This window comes from Trachypithecus francoisi, unplaced genomic scaffold (assembly GCF_009764315.1).
Source record: "Trachypithecus francoisi isolate TF-2019V2 unplaced genomic scaffold, Tfra_2.0 Lachesis_group9, whole genome shotgun sequence".
NCBI lineage: Eukaryota > Metazoa > Chordata > Mammalia > Primates > Cercopithecidae > Trachypithecus > Trachypithecus francoisi.
In genome coordinates this window covers 57581408-57589487 of record NW_022681474.1, presented here as the reverse complement: position 1 = coordinate 57589487, position 8080 = coordinate 57581408, and the positions used below count along the sequence as shown (strand labels likewise).

Sequence of the window (8080 nt, the reverse complement as noted above, 5' to 3'; positions counted from 1 at the left end):
TCTAAAATTATCTAAAAACTCAGGCATTCTTCCATTCTTTTTTTTTTTTTTTTGAGATTGAGTCTTGCTCTGTCCCCCAGGCTGGAGTGCAGTGGCGCCATCTCGGCTCACTGCAAGCTCCGCTTCCCGGGTTCATGCCATTCTCCTGCCTCAGCCTCCGGAGTGGGTGGGACTACAGGCGCCCGCCACCACTCCCGGCTATTTTTTTTTTTTTTTTTGTATTTTTAGTAGAGATGGGGTTTCACCTTGTTAGCCAGGATGGTCTCAATCTCCTGACCTCGTGATCCACCTGCCTCGGCCTCCCAAAGTGCTGGGATTACAGGCGTGAACCACCGTGCCCAGCCTCTTCCATTCTTATCTAACTGAAAGATTTCCAGCAGTTGGCACCGTGTGCCCACCCTCAGGTTCTATTCTAGTGGTGGTTGAATGTTCTCATATACCCCATGTGAGAGCACGGTTTTAGCCAGAAATCACACTTCTCATCCTGGAGGAATTTGTTTGCATTTCGTTTGCCACTTAAAATTAGCTGTGGTCTGCTCAGCCAGGGGACAATGGAGCTTCAGGAAGGTCTGAGGCAACCTCCTCCCTGGTTCTGCCAATAAAAATCCAATGTTAAGGCAATTCCTAAACAGACATGCACCTAGCAACTTGCTGTATGTGTTCATTCTTTATTCCTTTCAGCTTCAGGGGGTATAAATGTTTGGTTTCCCTATGAGGAAGAAGAGGAAGAAGAAGTAGGAGAAGGAGAAGAAGGGAAAGAAAAGAAGAAGAAGAAGAAGAAGAAGGAGAGGAGGAAGAGCAGGAGGAGGAGGAGGAGGAGGAGGAGGAGGAGGAGATGACAACAGGGGACAGGGGAGACCCAACTTTCTATCAAAGTTCTGTAAGAGATTTCTTCTTACAGAATGGAAGATTTCTTCTTTTTTCTTTTTTGGAAATAAAGTCTTGCTCTGTTGCCAAGCTGGAGTGCAGTGGTGCAATCTGGGCTCACTGCAATCTCCAACTCCCTGGTTCAAGCGATTTTTCTGCCTCATCCTCCTCAGTAGCTGGGATTACAGGCATGCGCTACCACACCCAGCTAATTTTTTCATTTTTAGTAGAGACAGGATTTCACCATGCTGGCCAGGACTGTCTTGATCTCCTGACGTCGTGATCTGCCCACCTCGACCTCCCAAAGTGCTGGGATTACAGGTGTGAGCCCCCGCCCTCGGCCAGAGATTCTATCTACCTTCAGTGGGAGATGAGGAAGATCATTATGGCTTAGACAATACTGCACATGTAGGTTGCTGGTATGTCCTGAATCCACATGCATAAAGCACTTCCCCTTTTTCTACTGTAATGCAGACTCTCCAGCTCAAGGCCTAGAGTATTTGATCCCAAGATCAAGACATAATGCCCCTTGAATAGTAGTGCTGTTTGATTTCATGTGTCACACTAACACACAGCTCTCCTATATTCCTTCACTAACCTCAGATTGAGCAAGGTCTTTTAAATTTTTTTTTGGTTCAAATTATTGAGCTGGGAGCAGGGTGCTAGTTCTATGGTCAGCATTCAACATTTTTTTTTTTTTTCAGTGGAGATTTTCCTTTGGGCTATACTTGCCTTCCAGTACATTTCTGCAATATGTGGTGGTAATTTTCCTTAACTTCCTCCTACTGCCTCTTATACTCACCTTCCCAAAATAATTTGCCTCACTTAAATAAGTTTTCTTAGAGGTAGGTTGTCAGGCAATTAAAAAAATTAGATTCCAAGAAATCTATTCTGTTTGCATTGGACTTTTTTGAGATTCTGTGTGTTCACAACGGTACTAAATCAAACTCTGATGTGGGGGAAAAAAGTATGTCAACCAAAAATTTTATATACAGCAAAATCGTTCTTCAAAAATGGAGGTGAAATTAAGACATTCTCAGGTAAATTTAAGTGATGAAGTTTGTCATTAGTAGACCTACCACCCACACAAAGCTAAAGGGAATCCTTCAGGTTAAAATGAAAGGACACTAGTCAGTAGGTCAAATCCACATGAAGAAATACAAGCACCTCATAGATAAATATAAAATATGGCATAATGTTTTTTCTTTTTTTCTCATTTCTGATTTAAAAGTCAATGCCATAAAGTAATAATTATAAAACTGTGTTAATGGATGTACAAAAAGATGTAATTTCTATGATGATAATTGCACAAAGAAAGAAATGGAGAGAATGGAGCTGTATGGAAACAAAAGTTTTTATATACCATTAAAATTAAGTTGCTATTAACTTGAACTAGATTGTAATAAGTTAGAATGAAGTATAATCCCCAAAGCAACCACTAAGAAAAATAACTCAAAAACAATCTTAAGGAAACAAGAGAATTAAAATGGTACATTAGAAAATATCTATTTAACATAAAAGATGGAGAGAAAAACTTTACATGTATGTAAAATAATGATGTAACAAAGCTTGATCCAGTTTTTCTGATGTTTGATGGTTGACAGCTTTGAAGTTTCATCCTTCCTCCTTCTGTTTCTGCTTCACATCTGGGCAAACTGATAAGAAAGCCTGGGTTCTCCCTCCTTCAGCCAGGGGAAGTTTGAACCAGATGCAGGAACCTATGCTCTGACCCTACTCCCTAACCGCCATAAATACCCCAAGCTTTTCTCTGCTCTCTCAAGCCATTTTTTGGCACTGCTTATGAGCCACAGTGCTCTTTTCAGAAAGCCTCATTATGTGAGTCATGAACCGTTCCATTTTCTCTTGGGGATGAATATAGTATCATTAGTCTTGACATCTTAATCAAATTTTGGAAGGGATTCATCCTATGCAGGGTGACCATAAACAAATCAAGGCAATTATAAACGGAGAAGGGTATATTGACTTATAAAAAGATAGGTGCTTATATGTCACTTGAACTGATGAAATAAATAAGTCCGCATTAGACTGTGATATTTTGTATATATGGTGTAATACTACAGCAGCCATATACACAAAAGTTACTCAAAGAGCTATACATTCAAAAACAGTATAAAGCAAAATGGAATTCTGAAAGTTTTCAAGTAACCCACAGTAAAGCAAGTAAAAGAAAACAGAGAAATAAAAAACAAAACAAAATATTCAAATCCTTTTTGATCCTGAAGTGGATTAGGTGCCGCTGTTGCTGCTCATGTTGACTCTGGAGCCATAGCCAGACATGGGACTGGAGGATGAGCAAAAGATGCTGAGCAGGTCCTGGGATCCTAAGGAGGTGGAAGAAGAAGAGGAGGAATGAGTGAATCCCCTAACAACAGGGAGAGAGCAATATGAGCAGTTGGAGGAATGTGTAAAGGCCTGGGAGCAGTTAGAGCTCTGTGACAAGCATGTAGCCTCTCGATCACACACAGAAGAAGATCGCAAGAGAAACTCTTTGACTTCTTGCATGCAAGGGACCATTGCTTTGCCCACAAACTCCTTAACAACTTGAAATAAATGTGAGGACTTATTCACCCCAGCCTTCATCACCTGGGCATCAGGATATTTCTTTATGGTTTTGAATATGCCGTTTGTTTCTTATTTGTATAACTGTAAGTTCATATGAACCTCATAGATTTTGGCTTAGTCTAGTAGCTTCTATGTAATTTGCAGTGATTCCATCTTAATAAAGTTCTGTGATCTGCAAAAAAAATAAAGTGGCAGCCTTAAGTCCTAACACACCATTAATGATATTAAATATAAATAGTCTTAATGCAGCAATAAAAAGCAGAGATTGACAGAGTGGATTAAAAAGCAGGGCTCAACTGTATGTTGTCTGTAGGAAACTCACTTCAAACATAATGACACAGGCAGTTTGAAAACAAAAAAATGGAAAATTATATCTATACAAACATTAATTAAAATAAAGTAGGAATGGCTATATTAATAAGTGATAAAGTAGATTTCAGAGCAAAGAAAATTACCAGAGGCAGAGAGGAACATTACTAATGATGAAGGGTCAATACACCAAGAAGACAGCCATCTGAAAGAGCTGCAAAATGTGTGAAGAAAAAACTGATGGAACTGGAAGGAGAAATAGACAAATCTACAATTATAGTTGAAGACTTCAGTGTTCCTCACTCAACAATTGCTAGAATAACTAGACATAAAATCAGTAAGGAAATAAAATAACTCAAAAATTCCCTCAACCAACAGTATATGGTTAACATGTATAGAATATTCTGTCTAACAACAGCAGAATATACATTCTTTTCAGGCCCACAAAGTAGATAGCAGCATAGAACATATGCTGAACCATAAAACAAACCTTAACAAATTTAGAAGAACTGAAATCATACAGAGTTCATTCTCTAATACTATGGAATCAAACTTGAAATCAATACAGCAAAATGATCAGAAAATCTCTGAACACATGGAAAGGCAACAGCATACTTGTAAAAATCCCATGGGACAAAGAGGAAATCTTGAAGGAATTAAAAAATACACTGAACTGAGGGAAAATGAAAACACAACATATCAAAATGTGTGGGTGCACACCTAAGGCAGTGCTGAGAGCAACGTTTGTATCTCTTAACACATGCACTAGAAAAGGAGAAAATTGAAAATCAATAATCCAAACCCCCAACTCAAGAAGTTTGAAAACTTCAAAATGTAAGCAGAAGGAAGGAAAAATAAAGAACAGATATCAATGAGATTGAAAGCAGAAAAACAATAGAAAAAAAATCAATGAAACAAAAATGATTCTTTGAAGAGATCAATAAAATTGATAAACCTCTAGAAACACTGGCAAAAAAAAAAAGAATAAATACACAAATTACAAATATCAGGAGTGAAACCTGATATATCACTGCAGACCTGTAGACATCAATATGATATGGGTTACTATGAATAACTCCACACATGCAAATTTGACGACTTAGATGAAATGAACTAATTCATCAGAAAACACAAAGTTCTGCAACTCTGCCAATGTGAAATAGTTATTTTGATTAGTGTTGTAACTTAAAGAAAATTGTATTTGTAATTAAATATCTCCTATAAAGGAAATTTCCAAGCCCAGATAGTTTCAATGGCTACTTCTACCAAATGTTTAAGGATGAATTGACATCAATTCTATACAAAAATCTTTTCCAGAAAATGTAAGGGAACACCAGTTCATCTTTGTGAAGTGAATAATACCAAAACCAGACTGGTCTCATACCAAAACCAGACAGAGTACAAAATCTTAGAGAATAGAATTCAGCAATTTATAAAAAGAAATATGCACTATTTCAAGTGGGATTTTTTTTTCTAGGGGTACAATGATGATTTAATATTAAAAAAGTTGTCAGTATAATTCACCAGAGTAACAGACTAAAGTTGATGTGGAAAAAAGAATTTGCCAAAATCTAATATTCAGTTATGATTAAAAACTCTCAGAAAAAATAGGAATAGAGGAAGAACATCCTCAATTTGATAGAGCATTTATTTAAAAAATTGCAGTTAGCATTATGTTTGATGGTGCTTTCCTTCTAAGACGGGGAAAGGCAAGGATGTCTGTACTCACCACATTTATTCAGCATTGTGCTGGAAGCTCTAGCCAGTTCAATAATGCAAGAAAAGGATATAAAAGACATGCAGATTTGAAAGAAGAAATAAAACTGTCTCTATTTGCAGATGACATGATTAGCTCTATAGAAAATCCCAAGGAACCTGCGAGACCCTCCTAGAAACAAAGTGAGCTCAGCAACGCTGCAGGAGAGCTCCATGAAGGAGGGTTTGGGGTATGGACTCTGGATTGGCTGCTTTGCACGTGAAAGGTGTGTATGGTTGAGCTGTTTCTGATCTTTAGGAACTGGTTAACACTGGGAGGGGCAGCCCCTTCCGGGTCAGCAAGGCCCCAGATGTCAAAAACATGAGAATACAGAAAATAAAGGACGTGGTTACTACATCCAGCCTCGCCGATGGCTGGCTTCTCTTCATCCTGCCGGTCTCAGCTTAATTGTCACCTTTTCAGAGACAGCTTCTGGGGGACCATGCAGCCCAGATGCCCCCGCCCACCTCATACTCCAAGCAGCACCCTGTTTGTTTCATTCACGACCTTCACATTTTTAGTTACTTGTCTGTTACACATGTGTGTCTTCTGTGAGCGCAGAACCATGACTGCCTTATTCATTGTTAAATCCCCAGGGCCTGGCAGAGGACCTTGCATATAAAGGGCACCCAATAAATATTTCTTTAATGAAAAAAACAAATGCATGAGGATCACAGAGCTTAAGTGGCTTTCCAAGCTTGTACAGCTGGTAAGTAGAGAAAGTGGCAGATGAGCAGAGTTCTCTGGACTTCAGTTTTGCTTATTTTTTACTCTGACACATTATGGTGCTTCCCAAAGCCACGAGTGCGTCATGAGCCAGCCTTGCCTGGCATTTAGGTCCTCTGAGAAGCTCCAGCCATGACACCGCCTGGTCCCATTGGGTGTGAGGGGCTGAGTCCCCTGATTCTGAGGGAGGCTGTGCAGCTCTGCAGAGGGTCTGGAACAGAACTGCTGTCCTCCTACCAGGGCCCACTGGCCCAGTGATGACCAGTCAGACTTGTGTGAAATTTTAGATTAAGCCCGTCCCAAGGGCTCGAAAGATATTTGATTCTGTAGGCCTGTCAGAGTTGCCAGATTTGGCAAATAAAAACATAGGATTCTTAGCTAGATCTAAATTTCAGGTAAGCAACAAATATTTTATTAAATAAAAGTATGTCTCAAATATTACATGGAACATATTTAGAATAAACCACAATTCGCAGTTTATCTGAAGTTCATATTTACCTGGGAGTCCTGTCTGTAAGCTGTCTGCCTTCCCAGGGGCATGTTCCAGGAGACTGGATTTTTAAAATAGATTCTTCAGTTGATTTCTCTCATCAACCATGTTGGAAACAACTGCTAATGCCAATCTGTAATCCACTAGATGCCATTTTTGCTCAAGTTATTAACTGGCAAGTTAATACATTTTTATTTAATTTATGGATCTGGAGTCCTTGTCATTCATTAACAGTGCCTCTCACTGGCACAGGAGGCTGGAGAAATCACTATTTTTCCAGGGCTTATAATTTATAGAGGAAATTCCTGATAGACAGAGATGGGGTGAGCTAGCCTTGAAGACAGGTGAAAGGACTTCCTGCCAACTGTCCTGTGTGCTCTGCTCCTGCGGGAAGGTTACTGGGCTTGTCAGCCAGTAGAAGGCGGCAATGTCAGAGAATGACAGGGTGATCCTGTGTTTTTTCTTGGGGTGGGTGGGTAGATAATGGTCCCAACAACCAGAAATGGGGACACAAAGAAGTGCCTTTAGGTAAGAAAGACACAGTGAGATGGTTTTGGAGATGTTCGTATCTCCTTTGTGCATGCGGGTGGAGGCATTTACCAGGCGGGCCAGTGCTGGGTCTGCATTTGGGAGCGCAGGTGGAGCTGGACGCATGTGTCTTGAAGTTGTCAGTGTGCTGGTGGTAGGCACCACTGGGCTGTGAGTGCAATCATCCAAGAGCAAGGACAGGGCCTAGGAAAGTGTGGGAACAGCCAACTCCCTTCCTGTTCGTGCTGCTCTTTCACGGTCCACCTCACCGGCTGCAACCCACGCACAGAGTTCCATCGAGTCCCACTGTAGGGGGCTTCCCTGGTGCCCACCCACACCCTGTAACCCCAGGGCTTTATTTGAGGCAAACATGGTTGAGTGTGATCATGATGCTGGGATTATGATCCTCAAGACCTACTCACTGCAGCTGAAACACTGCCCCAATCTTCTGCACAGTGAAGGAGGCCATAACAAGAATCTCTGTTACACACATGGAAAAGTGATCACATTTATGGGTTACTCAAAGACTACAGTCTCCAAAAAGACATATGGGAAGGATAAATGAACCGGAACCTAAAGGTGTTTTTCCTCTGACCTCTAGAAATGTTGGGCAAGTTCACTTCACCTCTCCGTATTCCGTCTCCTCACCTGTAATGATGTAAGTGTGGTGCCTTCCTCGGAGGGCTGCTCTAAGGGTTAAATAAATGTACATGAGTACATATATATATGTATATATTGATGTATGTGCATATGTGTGTATATATGTCTATGTATGTACACACACATAGACACATGGTGTTTAGAATAAGCTCTGACATGTA

The 8080-nt window shown here is 40.3% G+C and overlaps 1 pseudogene; it reads left to right on the top strand.

The window, feature by feature from the left end:
* The first annotated feature begins 3110 nt into the window (after positions 1-3110).
* Positions 3111-3634, top strand: LOC117082511 (annotated as a pseudogene).
* The last annotated feature ends 4446 nt before the right edge of the window (positions 3635-8080 follow it).